Below are 19,487 nucleotides of genomic sequence, written 5' to 3'. Positions count from 1 at the left end.
AGCACAAGGTCCCGAGTTTGATCCCCAGTACCAAAAACAAACAAACAAAAAAACCCCTCATAATAGATCCAAATATAAAAGCTAAAACTATAAATCTCTTGGAAGGAAATATAAAAAATATATCTTTGTGGCTAGGAAAGGTCTTTTTCTATACGCACAAGGAACCAAAAAAAATAGATATAATGGACTTCATCAAAATTTAAAACTTTTGTGCTTCAAAGAACTTTATCAAGTAAGGGAAAAGGCAAACCAACAAAATAAGAGAAATATCTGCAAATCATATATCTAACAGGAACTTGTATCTATAACAAAAAAAGAAATCTTTTAAAAAGACAAATAACTGAATTGCAAATTGGTAACGAATCTTAATCCACACTTCTCCAGAGATGATACACAAATAGGCAAAAAGCACATGAAAATATGTTCTATGTCATTAACCATTATGGAAATGCAAATCAAAACCACAATGAAATATATCTATTCACACCCACTAGGATGGCTATAGTATAAAAGATGGGAAACAAGATTTTTTTAAAAGATGGAAAAATAAGAATGTGGAAAATCTGGAGACCCAGTATACTTTTGATGGGGTTGTAAAATAGTATGGCCACTTTGAAAAACAGTTTGACAATTCTGCAAAAAGTTAAGCATAGAGTTACCATATGACCCAGAAATTTCATTCCTATGTACAAACTCAACAATTAAAAACATATGTTCACATAAAAATGTGTACACTAATTTTCACAGCAGCATTATTCACAAAAATAAAAATATTTATTTTTAGCCCCAAATAGCTACCAAGTGATGAATGGACAAACATAGTGCAGTATATCCATAACATGGAACATTAATCAGCCAAAAAAAAAGGAATGAAGTCCTAATTCATGCTGCAACATGGATGAATCTTGGAAATACTATACTAAGGGAAAGATGCCAGATGCAAAAGGTCACATGCTGTATGATCTCATTTATATGAAATATCCAGAAGAAGGAAAGCCATAGAGACAGAGGACAGATGAGTGGGTGCTAGAAGCTGCCTGTCTTAGGGGTGGGATAGGTAGCAACTGCCAAAATGTACAGAGTTTCTTTGAGGGTAGATGAAAATATTCTAGAATTGGATAGTGGTAATGGTTGCACAACTTTCTTGATACACAAATACCCACTGAGTTTAGACTTTTAAAAGGATGAATTTTATTGTATGTGAATTATCTCAATGACAAATGAATAAATAATTTAAAGATATGCTCCTGAAAAAGAAGATATAGAATTTAAAATTTCCAAATAATTAGAAGGGAAAAGTAAAACAAGGAAGACTTAATCTAATAAAAATCAGGAAAGAAGGAAAACACATAAAATTTTTATAATGTAAAATTAAAAGATAAAAAATAAAATTTTTTTAAAGGTAAAAATAGGTTTAAATATTTAGGTAATCACTTTTAAAAAGTGAATGTGTTAAATACCTCCAGCTAAATACTGTTCAAAATAAAAACACATAAAATGAAAGAACATGGAAAAATTGAGAATAAATGCTGGGAAATATATAATAATGGAAAAGTAACAGAAAGACAATGAAATAAAATTAATAGAAAATCAAGATAAAGTATAAAGGGACATAAAAACTTCTCTTATTAATAAAAGTTAAAATTCACTCAAGAAGACATAACTCGTAAGTTTTTATACTCAAGCATAAATTTATACATGTGAAAGAAGAAATTTAAAAATCCAAAATTCAAATGGGATTTTGGGCTTTTGGTTTTTATTTGGTGTTGTTGTTGTTGTTGTTGTTTTGAGATAGGGACTCGCTCTGTAGCCCAGGCTGGCCTGGAACTCCCGTTGATCCTCCTGCCTCAACCTCCTCCGAAGCGCTGGGATTACAGGCATGTGCCACCACACCAATCGGATTTTTTAATCCACTTTTCTGATAAGAAATAAGAAGGCAAGTAAAAAGAGGTAAAAATGTCATTTTAAATTTTATCAATTAGTTAATAAACAACATATTGCTAAAATACCATAAGACTTTTTTTTAAAACGTTATGAAAATAAAGGCAAATGCTACCATATTTCATGCCAAAAAGAAGAGCAATTATCAAAGGCAGAAATCAAGAAATCTTAATTCTGTCCACAATACAATAGAATTAGAAATGAGTAACAAAAGGACAGTGAAATAGTCCATGGACATTCACATGGACATTTTAGCACTATTTTTAATAACTCTGGTTAATGAGGCAATCAAAACAAATTATTTTGAAATATGTACACAAAACTTATAGATGAAAGCAAAACAGTAGTCAGAAGAAAGTGTAAAGCTTTATTTTTTAAAAAGAAAGGATAAAAACAATTCAAACTATAAAAAAGAATACAAAAAGTTCAATGAAAAATTGAAGGAAAGCATTATCAAGGAGAAAAACAGAAATCAACTCAACCATAAATAAACAAGAGAAAAAAGTAATTATTCAGTAATATCAAAATCTTGTTCTTTGAAGTGAACAATAAAATAAACAAAACTCAAATAAGAGCCAAGAGAGATTATGTAAAGGTGCAAATTTCTAATGACAAATGTCATTATATTGTATACCTAAAATGCACCAATAAAATTAATAAAATAAACAAAACTCTGATAAGCTTATAGTTAGGAAAAAAGAGAAAAACAAAGCAAAAATAATGAATATAAAAATAAAATGCATTGTAAATTGAGGGTTGAAAGTTTAATTTATGAGTATCATACACAATTTTATACAAATAAATTTTATAATCTATGTGAAATTGATGATTTTCCAGGAAAATAAAGTATACTAGCACAGGCTCAATATGAGGTAGGGGCCTACATAAACAAACAATTGTAAAATATCAAAGATTTACTATTGAAAATAGCATTAATTTTAAAAAAAGAAAATAGCATTAATTGAAACATTTATATGCAAATTCTGCCAAATTTTCAAGAAATAAATAATTGCCATGAAACATCAATTATAAAACTATATAGCAACAGAAGAAAAGTTTTTAAACTTATACTATAAAGTTAACTAGTGTTTTTCAAAGAACATATAAAATGTAGATCCCATAATGTAACAGATTTAGAGTTGGCTTCATTAGAATTTAAATTTTCACTTTTCGTAGGTCTCCAAGGACATTTTCTCAGGGGGCATTTTATACCGTACACAGTTGAGCAACATTCCATGAAGGCCAAACACCCATTGTAGTTAACCAGTAACTCCCAGTTTTGATAAATTAATTCCACTAACTATCAGATTTTCTTCCAACGCTATACATGGAAAAACTGAGGGAAACAAAAATAATCCATCGCAGCTTGCATTCTTGTATAACACAAAAGCAATACAAGAAGCTCAATGGAAAAAGCCAGGGGGAGAAAGATGCACAAATATTCAGAAAATAAGCAGAGAAGTAGGGAACCTGTCAATTAGAACATTACAACGGGAAAAGACGTTTGGAATAAGCAAAAAAGATTACTCAGTGTCTCCAGTGGAAATCTATGCAGTTTTACTGCGCATACTTCCAGGTACTCTGAATCTAGACCCTTCACTGCCCTTGAGCTATTTTACACCTCTGCAAGTTAGAGATAACTGGTATTGATGCAAAATAATTCTTGTATAAATACAAAAATACTAAACTCTGTTCAGGGGAGGTTTAATTGACTTCTCTCTGCCATTGTATAAAAAAAAGTTGTACCCTTTAATTTTCACATTTATGTATTACTATTACTAATTTATTACTATTCTTTATCTATAAATGTAGTTGAATTATCCTTTCAACTGCTTGTAGTGTCTTACAATTTCTCTCACTTAAAATTAGTCCACACAGGGGCCAGGGATTTAGCTCTGGTTCTGACGCCTGCCTCGGCAGCGCAAGGTTCCAAGTTCGATCCCCGGTAAAAAAAAAAAAAAAAAAATGAGTCTACATTCTCATTTTTTAAAATTTTAAACTGTTCTCTCTTGAAAGACATAATAAAGTTAATGACAACTGAAAAATTATTCTTAATATTTTCAACAATGAAGACATTTCCAGAATATGAAGATATCCATTAAAATATGAAAAGAGATCAAAACCTAAATGAAAAATAAACAGTTTGAATAAAATAAGCCATGGAAGAAAAAATATAAATATCCAATACTTTTTAAAAGATGCATGTATTCTTTAGTTAGGAGGTCAAGCTGCTATAAGAGATCTCAAAAGATACAGATTCAATAAAAAATACATGTCTATTTCTCTCTTCTGTAAGGTATAGGTTCTGCTCTAAGAAGTGTGGTAGCCACTTGGACCAGGAGGGGGAAGCTCTGCTATTATTACAACATGACCTTAAAAAATGCTCAGGTTAAGTGTTTCCAAATGTTGGAAAAAGAAAAAAAAGGAAAACAAGACAGATCCACACATCATTTTTGCTTCCATCTTACTGACCTGAGCTAAGTTACATGACCAAAGTAAGTTGCAAAGGCAGCTGGGAAATGTGGTCCTTAATTACTAAAAGGAAGAAGAGGGCTACTAGAGGACAGTTAGAGTTATCTACTATAATACAAATACAAATCAAATTAAAATAATAAAAAGAACTGTCAATCATAATGTCAATTTTTTACCTTTATCATATAAAAATCAATAAAAATAAAGGAAACAGACACCCCAGAATACCATCAGAGAAGGTATAAATTCAAGCCAGTCTGACATCTCTCAAACTCAACTTATCTACTATGGTCTTGGAATTCTACTAAAAGAGACTCACATATAGGAATTCTTTCACTTGTTCTAAAATATAATACACAATAGTATTCACAGCAGCATGTTTGTTATGGGGGAATGATCTTAAATATCTATCAGTAGAGGAAATATTTTTAAATTCGGACATAATCTCTCCTGTAGCATATCAAATAGCTATAAAAGAGACTAATGAAGCACTAACATGAAACTAGTTCTAAGGTATATTTCAAACTGAAAAGGTAAGGTACACAATGACATAAACATAATCTTGTTCATAGAAAGACAAGAAATAACTGTGTGCATACTTACATGTATGTAGCCAACTAGGAATAAAATTGGAATTCTATTCATAAAATAGTTAACAGTAATTTACTTCGAAAGGGGGAAAATGAATGTGCCCGAAGGCAGGAGAACTTTATTGTTTCCTCTCTACTTAACAATTATTTTAATAACTTACAATAAGAATATATTCATTACTCTTCTGTATTTTGGGAGGATTTTTTGGTACCCGGGATTGAACTCAGGACCTTGTGCTTGCAAGACAGGCAGCAGAACCACTGAACTACATCCCCTGCCCATTCTTCTGTATTTTTATACAAAAGATAAAAGAAGGGAAACAGAATTGACAGTTGGGGTAAGGGGGTGTCCTGATTTTAAAAAGTGGAAGGAAATAATTCAATGGTGAAATTAAGGCTAATTCTTCCTCCTCCTCCTCCTCCTCCTCCTCCTCCTCCTCTTCCTCCTCCTCTTCCTCTTCCCCCTTCACCTCTTCCTCCCCCTCTTCTTCCCCCTTCTTCCTCCTCTTTCCTCCTCCTCCTCCTTCTCCTCCTTCTCCTCCTCCTCCCTCCTGCTCTTCATCCTCCTCCCTGCTCCTCTTTATCCTCCTCTTCTCCACCTCCAGCTTCCCCTTTCTTTCTTCTTTAAATTTTCTGTGACAGGATTGATTTACTTCTGGAATGAAAACTTTTTTTTATTTGCCCCTGGGGCTGAACAGCAAGTAAACTGAGCACCTAGTATTTTTCTAACTTATTCCCTGAAAAGGCTGAGCTCTTTTGAATAGAGGCCTGAGGACCTATTCATTTTTTTGGGAAAGGGATGAGGACACTTTGATCACATTTTATAATGATCTCCACAAAAGAGTTTAGGAAAGTTGCTATTTCATCTTTTCAGACTGAAATGATAGAAGACTTTGTAGCTCTGTAAGGAAATATTCTTGACAGTTTTAAGTGAAATTTTTAAAATTGTAGACTCTACTTACATATGGACAAAATTAACAAATTAACTCAGGGGCCAAGGATTTAGCTCAGTGGTGCCGCCACCTGCCCCGCAAGCACCAGGTCCCGAGTTCAATCCCCAGTACCAAAAAAAAAAAAAATTTACTCAAAGAAAATGTAACACAAATGTTTCTGAGGTGGAGTGATGGGGTTATGAATGGGCTTTGTTTTGTTTGTTAGTGTTTCCTTGAATATTTGTTCTCAGAATAGATATGAAAAATCAAAGGGGTGTGGAAGGAAATAGGCAGAAAATAAATGGAAACAAATTTCCAGGAATGGAGAAGTATTGTCTGTTACAATAAATACAGAAAATTCTGATCAATGATTCCAGAAATTCCCTTTGTAAAATTTTGAAATATTTGATATAATCTCACCACATCTCTTTTCTATTAGGTAGGCATTTTCTTAGAATCAAATGTGGAGGTGTGAGATCTAAAAAGACTTTGTAATCTCCTTCCCATAATGTACTCAAATTAACCAGATAATTGCATTCCCACAGGAAGTCTGTCAAACATTTCCATTTCTGAGAGAAATTGAAAAGCATAATGCAGTCCACTCCTGAACAACAAAATTGTGTTGTTTTTAATCACTGAAAATAGCATCAATAAAACAGGCAAATAATACCAAAGTTATTCAAGAAAATGAATGGAATAACTTACATGAACTAAACCTCAAAGATTTGGAATACAGACAATTTTCTTTTATAGGAAATATTGCTGAATCCCTACACCTCTCAGAGTAGGAAACCATCAATCACCACAGAGAGGTAATTCCCATGAAACACCTCAGGACCCTGCTGGTCACCATGGCTGAAGGTGAAATGTTCCTTTGCATACAGCACTGTCCCTTCCTGCCACTTTGTGGAGGTGCTGGCTCTCAGCACCAAGGTCACAAAGAGGACAGAAATTACTTCTTTCCCCTACATATATACTGCTTATAAACTCCTGAGGTTTCTAAATATTTTTTAAGAATTATAGATTCCAGCAATAATTTGCCAACTCCACAACCTCTGTTCCTCTTCTCTGCCAACTCCTAAACAATGCCATTTGCAGTTTACAGTCTTTAAAGCAGATTGCAAACCATGTGACTGCTTTTAATTCCAAGCCATCTTTAAATTTTACCCAGAAAATTTTCAAACATTGTTTGAAATGTTTTGCTAACATTTATGCATATAACATCTACTGCATCTCCTCTGATTTAAAAACTATCAAAATAAGCAGCAACATGTTGCCTGATATATCTTTTTTCTTTAAAAAAAAAAAAAACTCTCTGCTTAAAACTCACAGCTTCATGATCTTACTGGTCATTAGCCAGTTTTCTTCATTTCTTTACCATTTACTCACAAACATCAATGCTAATTTTACATAGGAATATTCTCAAGATAACACTCATCTTTAAAAACAACCTCCAGTGGTGGTAAAAATCTCTAAGAGGTGGGGCCTACTAGATGTTAGGTCATGGGGGACATGCTTTGGTGGGGAACGTGGGACATCAGTCTTCAGTCTTTTTTTTTGGTACCAGGGATTGAACTCAGGACCTTGCAGTTGCAAGGCAAGCATGGTGCCACTGAGCTAAATCCCCGGCCCTCCTTTGTAATTTATGTCCTGGCCATAAGGCAAATAGGCTGTGCTCTGCCACATGATGATGTCATGATGTGCTGCCTCACCCAAGCCCAAAGCAACAGGCCAACTTATAATGGACAGGAACCTCTAAAACTTTGACCCAAAATAAACCTTTCCTCTCTATGAGTTGATCAACTCAGATATTTTATTACAGTAATGGAAAGTGGGCCAACACAATACTCCTCAAATTATTCTACAAATTCAATATAATTCCTATCAAAACTCCAGTTTTTTTGTTTTTGTTTTTGTATTTTGCAGAAATTGACAACTCATGTTAAAAATTCATATGTAAATTTAGAGAGCCAGGATAGCCACAAGAATCTTTTAACAGAAGAGCAACTTCAAAACTCATTACAATAAGCAAGACTATGTGGTACTGACATATGAATAGTCTTATAGATCAGTGGATAGAGCTGAATGTCCATAAATAAAACTTCTCATCAATTGATTTTAGACAGAGGTATCAAAACAATTAAAGAATTGTCTTTGACAAACGGTGCTAGAAAAACTACATATCCACATGTAAAGAATAAATTTGGATATCTGTCTCACCATCACAATAAAAATCATGTAGAATGGACCCTAAAACTAAATATAGAGATAAAGCTATAAAATCTTAGAAGAAAATATAGACCTTTATGACCTTCATCTAGGAAAATAGTTCTTAGTCACAACATCAAAACACAATCAAGAAAAGAAAAACAAACTAGATTTTATCAAAATGTAAAATTTTTGTGCTTCAAAGAATACTAGAGTGTGTGCTTCAGAGGAGATCATCAAGAAAGTGAAAAGGAAAGCAGAGAGGAGACAACATTTACAAATTCTGCATCTAATATGAGTTTTCATCTAGAATATGCAAAGAACACTTACAACTCAATAAATACAAAGACAAATAGCCCAGTTTAAAAATAGGCAAAGGATCTCAATAGACATTATTCAAAAGCAAATATACAAATGTCCACAAGCAAATGAAAGGATACTCGACAATATTAGCCCTCAGAGAAAGGCAAAACAAAGCCACAAGATTCTACTTCCTATTACTAGAATAACTATAATCAAAAGGATGGATAATTACAAGTCTGGAGAGATGAGAAGTTGGAACTCTCATCCACAGCTGACTAGAATATAAATGTTGCAAACACTTTGGGAAAGAGTCTGACGGTCTCTCCAAGGGAGAAACATGAAATTAGCATATGCCTATCAATTCCAATCCTGACATATACCCAAGAGAAATGAGAACCTACAAAGGCTGATAAAAAGATGTGGTAAATGTTTAAATTTTTGAAAATGCTTACAGTAAAAGACATATTGCCCTTAATCCCCCTCAAAACACTGCCCCTTGCTTCTAACCTACTTATCCCACCATTCTTGCCACTTTGGGAAGCAGTTCTGGAATCCCCATTGGTGAGTGCCTTTTTCAAGATGTGATCAAAAATATGGTAAATGGGGGCCAGGGATTCAGCTCAGTGGTTCCGCCACTTGCCTTGCAAGGACAAGGACCTGAGTTTGATCCCCGGTACCCGCCCCCTGAAAAAAAAATATGGTAAATGCTGTTGCCAAGTGCCATCCAGTGGAAAGGCAACCTCATAAAAACATCAGGGTATGTCTTCATCCATTTTATTTACGAGGTTTGGTGCCATGAAACTTCTGGCTCTTCCTCAAAATCAAAATCACCACAAAGAATTAATGTTTTGAAGCAACTGAGGACATCAAAGCAGCCATGACACTACAACTGAAGACATGATAAAGAACTTCTACATGGGTTGTTCTCCAAAATAGACCACACAGTCACTCATAGAACACGTTTAAGTAAGTTCAAAGGAACTGAAGTTATCCCCTGTATATTGTCAGAGCATAGTGCGATGAAATTGGAGATCAATAGCAAAAGAAACCTCAAGAATTTCATAAACACATGGAAATTGAACAACACACTTCTGAATAACCAATTGGACACAGAGGGAATTAAAGAAGAAATCAGACAGTTCCTATAATTAAATGACAATGACTGTACAACATACCGGAATCTATGGGACACAATGAAAGCAGTCTTATGAGGGAAATTCATAGCAGTGAATACTCATACTGGGAAAACAGAGCGAGCCCAATTAAACAACCTGATGCTGAACCTCAGGTTTCTAGAAACAGAAGAGCAGGACAGACCCAAAGCTCAAACAAGGGAGGAAATTATAAAGATCAGAGCAGAAATCAATGCAATGGAGACTAAGAGAATATTACAAAAAAGCAATGAACCCAAGAGTTGGTTCTTCAAAAGAATCAACAAAATTGACAAGCCGTTAGCCAAACTTATCAGAAAAAGGAAAGAAAAGGCCCAAATCCACGCAATTAGGAATGAAAAGGATGAAATTACAATGGACCCAACAGAAATCCAGAGGATCATCAATACCTACTTTGAGAACCTATATGCCAATAAGATGGGAAACAGAAAAAAATGGACAGATTTCTAGATATGTATGAATTACCAAAGTTGAACGAAGAAGACCTAAAACTTCTAAACAACCCAATATCAATCAATGAAATTGAAAATTTAATTAAAAACTTACCAACTAAGAAAAGCCTGGGTCCTGATGGCTTCACTGCTGAATTCTACAAGACTTTTAGAGAGGAACTACTGTCACTACTGTTTAAACTCTTCAAAGAAATTGAAAGGGAAGCAATACTCCCAAATTCATTCCTGGAAGTAAGCATCACCTTGATCCCCAAAGCTGGGAAAGACCCAACTGAAAAAGAGAACTATAAGCCAATCTCACTAATGAACATAGATGCAAAAATCCTTAATAAGATACTGGCAAATAGAATGCAGAAGATCATCAAGAAGATCATACACCCTGACTAAGTGGATTGATCGCAGGGATGCAGGGATGGTTCAACATATGCAAATCAATCAATGTAATACACTATATCAATACAGCCAAGGACAAAGACCATATGATCATCTCAAGAGATGTAGAAAAAGCATTTGACAAATCCAACATGCATTTATCATAAAAGCCCAACAAAAAATTGGAATAGACAGTCTCTACCTCAATCTGATAAAAGCCATCTATGAAAAACCAACAGCCAATATCATACTAATTGGTCAAAAACTGAAATCCTTCACACTCAAATCAGGAACAAGACAAGGATGTCCACTATCACCACTCCTGTTCAATATAGTTTTGGAAACATTAGCCACAACAATTAGACAAGAGAAAGAAATAAAAGGAATAAAGATAGGAAATGAAGAAGTCAAATTGTCATTATTTGCAGATGACATGATACTCTATATAGAAGACCCCAAGAACTCCACCAAAACTCTTCTAGACTTAATAACCAAATTCAGTAGAGTAGCTGGATACAAGGTCAACACACAAAAATCAATAGCTTTCCTCTACATGAACAACAGACTCACTGAGACAGAAATAAGGCAAACAATTCCTTTCACAATAGCATCCAAAAAACTGAAATACCTAGGAATCAACCTAACAAAAGAAATCAAAGACCTCTTCTCTGAAAACGATAGCACTCTGAAAAGAGAGACTGAAGATGATATCAGAAAACGAAAAGACATCCCCTGCTCCTGGGTAGGAAGGATCAATATAGTGAAAATGGCCATACTTCCAAAGCTGCTATATAGATTCAATGCAATGCCAATTGAAATCCCAGCAGCATACTTCATGGACCTTGAGAAAACAATCCAAAAATTCATTTGGAACAAGAAGAGACCCAGGACAGCAAAAACAATTCTAGCCAACAGAGACATGGCAGGGGGTATCATAACCCTCAACTTGAAACTATACTACAAAGCTAATGTGATAAAAACAGCATGGTACTGGCAAAGAAACTGACCTGAGGTCCAGTGGAACACATTAGAAGATGCAGAAACAACTCCAGACACACTCAGCCACCTCATCTTTGACAAAGGAGCCAAATACCCTCACTGGAGGAAAGATAGCCTCTTTAATAAATGGTGCTGGAGAAATTGGGTTTCAATTTGCCAAAGACTAAAACTAGACCTATATCTCTCACCATGCACCAAACTAAAATGTAAATGGATTAAAGATCTAAATATTAAAACAGAAACACTGAACCGGCTGAAACAGAGGTTAGGTAGAACTCTTGAAGACATCGGTGTAGGAAAAGACTTTATGAACAAAACCTCAGTGGCACGGGAACTTGCACAAAGAATCAACAACTGGAATCTCATCTTATTAAAAAGCTTCTGCACTATAAGAGAAATGACCAACAGAGCTAACAGACAACCTACAGTGTGGGGAAAAAAATTTTCAGCAACTGTACCTTAGACAAAGGACTACTATCTAGAATACATAAAGAACTAAAAAAAGTCAGACCCCCCAAATTCAAAGACCCAATTCAAAAATGGGCATCTGAAATGAACAGACATTTCTCAGACAAAGAAGTAAAAGCACCAAATAAATATAAGAAAAAATGTTCAACATCACTGATTATTCGAGAGATGTAGATGAAAACAACACTGAGATTCCACCTCACCCCAGAAAGAATGGCTGCTATCAAGAAATCAACCAATAACAAATGGTGGCGTGGATGTGGAGAGAAAGGAACCCTTCTCCATTGCTGGTGGGAGTGCAGACTGGTGCAACCACTATAGAAGTCAATATGAAGATACCTCAAAGAACTAGGACTACAGGTCCCATTCGGCCCAGGTATCTCCCTGCTGGGTATCTTCCCAAAAGAATTAAAAGAATCATACCACAGCAATATATGTGCACCCATGTTTATAGAGGCACAGTTTGTAAAAGCTAAAGCTTGGAAACAACCCAATTGCCCATCAACTGGAGACTGGATAAAGAAGATGTGGTTTTTTTATAAAATGGAATACTACTCAGCCATAAAGAACCAGAAACTAGAGACATTTATAGCTAAATGGATGTATATTGAGGCCATACTCGCAAGTGAAATAAATAGGACACACATGTGTAAATACCGAATAGTTTCTCTAGTGTGAGAAACTGAGAATGTAATTAAGGATACACGTGGATGAAATGGCCTAATAACATATTTCTTGGACTGTGTTTCCATCGCATGTCATATGACTGTATCGAAATTTAAATTAGGGAGAAGCTTGGCTTATGTGGAGTCTGCTAGCTAACTGGAGTTTTTTTCCAGACCACTATTTGTTCATTGTTGGTTTGGGGGATCTTTCTGAAACAAATCACATCCTCTGGTGTCTTGTTGGTGCTTGAGATGTTTTTTTAAGTTATACGGAAAAATGTTTAAGTACTTTTCAGTTTTGTTTTGGTTGAGTTCTACTGTGTTTGAATATTATTGCAGGTTTTTTTCCCTTGCATTGTTCTTCTTTGAATGGTTTTAATTTCTGTATGTGTATGTGTTTGATAATAAAGTTATTTTTAAATTTAAAAAAACATATAAGAGTTATGCAAATAAGAACGGAAACAACTCAGAAATAAGCTGACAGACATCTCATCACTAAGAACCGCACAGTGACGGGTTCTTGGAGAGTTGTCAACCTTGATCCACAGCAAAGGCGCTTGGTCCACAAGGCCGCTGGAAGTCTGTCCTTGCTGTCCCTTGCTTTGTTCTCATCACACACCTAGGTGTTGTGACAGACAGACCTGAGCTGAGGGGCTGGTGTCATTGTCACTGGACCTTTACAGACAGCTGGACAGTGCGCAGGGGAGGGGTGACAGGGCTGCCCATGGTTCCACAGCAGCCGCAGCCTCTGAAAGAGGAGGCGTCTTGAGCGTGCAGAACCACCTCCGTGGTGAGCCACGGTGTGTGCAGGCTTTTGGTTGTTGTTTTTAAACAAGAGACAGAAAGAAACCATCCCAGATTCTGTCCTCTAAAGAAAGGGAAGGGGCAGTTCCCAGGGTCCCAGTGACCCCGCCCATCTGTGTCACCACGGGTGTGTGACAGCCTCCTGGGCTGTGGCCTGACCCCTGTGTCTAGGCCAGAGCATGGGGAAGAAGCTGCTGGGGTGACTTCTCACTGTGGTCTTGATTATTTTAAGTGAGGGCAGAGCCTCCTAGCAAACAGTGTGCTGTGTGCTCTGCCATTCCCGGCGCCTCCAGGAAGGCATGTTTGGGTTTCAAGATGGTTACCGCTTAATCCCTCACTTTCAGCAATTCTTCTCACCTCCACCCCCAGAGTCTGACTTTTTCTTCTTCTTCACCCCTCTGGTGTTTATTTTCCAGCCCCTCTTGAAGGACCGCCCACCTGACAGAGTTTACCAGCATGCATCAGCCCCTCCTCCCTTGCCTGCTTTTCCTTCTTCCCCACAAGTGTGTCATTACTGTCCCTCTGAGGAATACTCTCTGGTCCCCAAACTGCCCCCGCCACCAGGCCCTGGGTCTTCCTCACCGTCCCTGGTGAGCCTGGTCTGCTGAGCCACACAGTCTGCCCTCTGTTGCCTTAGGAATACAATCCAACTTACTCACACTTAATTCAGGTGCGCATTATTGTGAAAATAAAAGCTTCTTTTCCTCCTTTTAAAATTCCACAGAACAGGGCTGGATGCTGTTACAAGCTCAAGATGTACCCTTCCGGCGAACCTGCCCTCACGGTACTTCCTGTCGGAGAAAAGATACAAACAAAAAAGCTTAAAAAAGAAGAAAGAAATGAGGTGATAATTTAGTAATAAATAAATAAAAGGAAAGGAAAATCAGCTTGGGAATAAACATCAAACTAGAAGGAACATGTGAGCAAGAAATCACCATGCAGAGAAAAATAAGGAAAGAGAAATGAGGAAAGAAATCTGTGCTGTCTGGTTCATAATGAGATTGGAAGTCATCATTTTGCCCTAACAAGTGAAAAGCTGAACAAACAGGAAGTCCATAACTTTTTGTAGATTTGTCAGATAGTTAAAGTCCCCACCAACAAGAGGGTTCAAGGAATCACAACTCACCAGAGCAGAAATCCAGGGGCAGGAATCTGTAGGACCCAGCACCACCGTGGGATGAGTTAGTGGAGGTTCAATGGGCTCAGGCCTGAGAGTTACAGTTCCAGGAGGGCAGCTATTAGGGAGGGTGCCCACACTTGTGGGCCTCCAGGAGCTCCACCAAGTCATCCTAGCCAAGATAAGAAAAGAAAAATCCCCTGGCTCTCAATAGGAGAAGGAAAAACATTAATGTATAAGGGGAGAGGAAAGCAATGGTATAATTTTGAAATATTTCAGAACATTCTGATCATAACAAGGCCTGGCCTCAAACAAAACTATTTTACCAGAGCCTAACTGACTGGGGTTTTATTGGAGCCTAACAAACCTGGGGAAAGTAAATATCAAAATACAGCCCCCTCTAACCATCCAGTCCCACCTAAAAAAGTAAAGCTGAGCCGGAGATTTAGCTCAGTGGTTCCGGTGCCTGCCTTGCAAGCACAAGGACCTGAGTTCGATCCTTGATTAAAAAAAAAAAAAAAGAAGCTGAAAAGCAGCAGTGTAGTATGCAGCCCAAAGGCCCAGAGTCACTGAAAGACAGAGCCCTGATCACAGGTCTCTTCTGCTGCTTACCATCCTATCATCCATCACTACAGACCTACCTACCATACCTCCTTGCACCCAACATGTCAGGACTGGCTTCCAACAGCAACATTACAAGGTGTACTACATGGGGGCAGGGGGGGTGCTTATACGTCGGGAAGGTTGGAATTATCACCCCATGAATTCAGAGTAACTGTACCTTCATGTGCATAAGGAACTAATGGCAAAAGTAGACAACATGCAAGAACAGATGGGTAATATAAGCAGCAACAGAAATTCTAAGAAACAATAAGAACTGCTAGGAATCAAAAAATACCATAAAGAAATGAAGACCAGTATGGAGTGTTTTTGAAGGAATATAAATAAAAAACTGGTGAACATTCACAAATAGTGTTATTTCATGAACCCAATGTATTTTGGACCCTTAAATAAAATAGCTAAAAATCACAGCAATACTGTTATGTGTGGGTTATATGCCAATTCTGTTTGAAACATACTCCAGAAAAACAGCTGACCTGTTGTGATTATTAAAATACAGTATGTATTCAATTTTTATAGACTGGATATAATTTGTAATCAAGTATACTGTGTGTTATACTTTAAGCAATGCATCATTTATATCTGTTGTTAATCATTTATAAATGCATCATTTATATCTGTTGTTGTTATATTACCCATCTGTTGTTAAACTGTTGCTTCCAAGAATGTTAACTGTCAATTTAAAAGCACCCATCCTAAAAAAAAAAAAAAAAAAAGAATTGAAGGCTGCCTTAGATTGTGATAGCCAACCCAACTCCATCTGGTGTCTCAATGCCATTTTGTACCTGTAAGTGAACAAAGCACCCAAAACCCTGCACCCTATGTGGCAGTAAACTTGCTGCAGTTGCAAGATGTTCTGTAGCTCACCTAGTGTGTGTGAAACTTCCTTGTGCCTCCCACTAGCCTGGCTTGATTCTGCTTCTGTAAGAATCCACTTGCTCTCACCTGAGCCCTCCCCAACTGAAAGCATAATTTAAAAAGAGAAATCAAACCACTTCCCATTGCCAAGGAAACTTTCTGGGCACTAGCCCCCCTCGGCCGCCGGCTATAATAAATGGGCTCAAATCTGGCACAGAGTGTGGTGCATCTCTATTGTTCGAACTCACTCATCCATAACAAGATGGGTTTATTAGTAAACTGGACATGACTGAGGAGAAACAATCCCTGAGCTTAATGATAAATCAATAGAAATGTTCAAATCTGAAAAGCAAAAAGATAAAAGACTGGGGAAATGGAACAGAATGTGCCAGAACTGTGGGACAACTACGAAAGGTACAATATATGTAGAATAAGGACACCAGAGGAGAAGAACCCATGAAAAAGAAACAGAAGAAACATTTGAAGCAATAATAACTGAGCATTTCCTCCAAATTAATGTCCAACACCACACCACAGACCCAGGAAGTTCAGAGAACACCAAGTAGAATAAATGCTCTCCTTCCCAAAAACTATACTTAGGCACATCATATTCAAGTTGCAGAAAGAATTGAGAGGAGAAAAAGCACCTTATAAACAATGAGAATTACTGTATACCCAACTCCTCAAAACCCATGCAAGCAAAAAGAAAGTACAATAGAATATTTAAAGTATTGTTGAGAGAAAAAAGAAAAACAATGACCTCGAATTCTCTATCCTGGAAATTATTTTTCAAAAGGAAAGGAAAAATAAAGACTTTCTCAGACAAACAAAAATTAAACCAGAAAATCTGCCTTGCAAGAAATGTTAAGAGAAGTTCTTCAGAGAGAAGGAAATAATACCGGTGACAATCTGGGATCTATATGAAGAAAAAAAGATCATCAGAGAATGGATAAGTAAAGATAAAATAAAATTTTTGAATTTTATTCTAATTGACTCAACAGATACTATTTGTTTAATATAATACTAACAATGTATTTGATAATTATAGCATTTCTATAAGTGAATGACAGCAATGATACAAAAGAAGGAAAAATACAAATGTGCAGTAATTGTGAAACACTTGCAGTATCCATGAAGTACTACAAATTTATTAGTACATGAATATGATTGGGTATAAATATACATTACAAACTGTAGAGCTACCACTAAAAATGTCTAATTAAAGCTGGGTATGGTGGTACATGCCTGTAATTTCAGCACTCTGGGAGGTTGAGGGAAGAGAATCAAAAGTTCAAACCCAGATTGGGCAATTTAGCAACTTAGTGAAACCTTGTTTCAAAATAAAAAAGAGGCTAGGATGTAGCTCAGTGAGAAAGCTCTGGATTCAATCCCCATTATTGCAAAAATAAATATCTTCTTAATATGCTATTGAAAAAGCTTCATGTGCTATGAAAACGCAAAGGAAATGGAATCATAAAATTTCAATTAAAACTACAAAGGGAAAAAATGAATGACAAAAATAGGAACAAAGAACAAAGGCAACAAATAGTACACACATTAACAAACAAAGTGAGTATTGGGGCTGGGGATTTAGCTCAGTGGTTCTGCCGCCTGACTCGAAAGTGCAAGGACCCAAGTTCGATCCCCAGTACCAAAAAAAAACACAAAAAAACAAAGTATTAGTCCAACCACAGCATCTTCCCTTAGACACCATTTCACTTTCTGTGGATTCAGTTACCCAGGGTCAACCAAAGTCCAAAAATATTAGTGAAAATTTCCAGAAATAAAGAATCTCCAAATTTTAAATTGTGCACTGCTCTGCGAAGTGTGATGAAATCTTGCACTGTCTCTCTCCATCCTGCCTAGGACATGAGTCATTCCTCTGTCTTCTGTATCCACACTGTATATACTACCCACCCATTAAGCACTTAATCTTCGTTTTCAGATTGACTGTGGCCATATTGCAGTGCCTATGTTCAGGCATGCAGGTCAATAGTAGTCTAACACCATGTTACAATGCTCACATCACTTACCTCACTTCATTTCACCACATAGGCATTCTATCATTTCACATTATCACAAGAAGGTTGAGCACAGGACAACAGAGAAGGAAAAGAGAGACTACATTCACATAACTTGTATTACAGTATATTATAATGTTATACTTTATAATTAGTTATTGTTAATCTCTTATTGTACCTGATTTATAAATATAATTTTATCATAGGGATGTATGTATAGGAAAAACATACACATAGGGTTTAGTGCTATCTGTATTTTCAATGTTCACTGAGGGTCTTGGAATATATCCTTCATGGGTAAGGGGGAACCACTGCATATCAATAATCATATTAAATATCAATGGTCTAAATACACCAATTAATGACAGAGATTTTCAGAGTGGATCAAAAACAAGACTGACTCAACTATATGTTATGTATAAGAAACCCATTTTAATATAAAGACACATAAAAGAATGGATAAGTTTGTGAATGATTTTCTGGATACAATATTAAAATCATATGGAACTAAGGCAAATATAGCTACATAGTACTACACCAGCTTTAAAACTCCTATGTACCAAAGAAACAACAAAAAAACAAAAGATTGGGAGCAAATATTTGCAAATCATTTATTTAATATGAAGAATTTTTATAACTCAACAACAACAACAATAAAACAATGTAAAATGGCCAAACGATTTGAATAGACATTTCTCCAAAGATTATATATAAATATCCACCAAGTATATGAAAAGATACCACCATCAACTAATCCTTAGAGAAATGCAAATCTAAACTGCAATTAGATAATATTTTGCACCACTTGGGATGTGTACTGTTGAAAAGAAGACAGTACCCAGGCATGGTGGTGAACACCTATAATCTCAGCACTCAACAGGCTGAGGCAGGAGGATCTCTGTGAGTTCAAGGCCAGCACTGGCTACATGGTGAGTTCAAGGTCAGTCTGAATTATAAAGTGAGATTCTGTTTCAAAAAAACAAGAACAGAAAATAACAAATACAGTTAAGAATGTGGAGAAACTGGAGCCTTGTACACTCTTGGTGGGAATGTAAAATGGTATAGCTACTATGGAAAACAGTATGGTGGGTCCTCCAAAAATTAAAAAATAGGCTTATCATGCAAACCTGCTTCCAGACATATATCCAAAAAATTGAAAGCAAGATCTTGAAGAGATATTTAAATAATCAGTTTCATAGCAGCATTATTCATAATAGCCAAGAGGTGGAAATAACCAAAATGTCCATCAATGAATGAAAGGATAAATAAATGAACTAGTCAAGATTGTTGAGATGGTAAAAGTGATTAAGTGGTTAAAACAATGAATTTTGGGCTGGAGATTTAGCTCAGCAGCACCACGCCTGCCTTGTAAGCCCAAGGTCCTGACTTTGATCTCTGGTACAAAAAAAAAAAGACTGAATTTTGCCAGGTGTGGTAGCACACACCTGTAATCCCAGCAGTTGGGAGGCTGAGGCAGGAGGATCGTCATGAG

At 36.3% G+C, this 19,487-nt stretch overlaps 1 long non-coding RNA gene across 1 annotated transcript; it reads right to left on the bottom strand.

The window, feature by feature from the left end:
• Window positions 1-674: 674 nt before the first annotated feature.
• LOC101711148 (uncharacterized) lies at window positions 675-16,960 on the bottom strand. The gene is made up of 3 exons (XR_205321.4): window positions 14,505-16,960; window positions 14,038-14,169; window positions 675-1,918 (listed from the first exon to the last, which is right to left on the bottom strand). It is a non-coding gene; the product is annotated as an uncharacterized LOC101711148 (long non-coding RNA).
• Window positions 16,961-19,487: the final 2,527 nt, after the last annotated feature.

This window comes from Heterocephalus glaber, unplaced genomic scaffold, assembly GCF_053883595.1.
Source record: "Heterocephalus glaber isolate CG9 unplaced genomic scaffold, H.glaber_assembly_v1.0 deba00001497, whole genome shotgun sequence".
NCBI classification, from domain to species: Eukaryota; Metazoa; Chordata; class Mammalia; order Rodentia; family Bathyergidae; genus Heterocephalus; species Heterocephalus glaber.
This window is presented reverse-complemented; position numbering and strand designations above follow the sequence as displayed.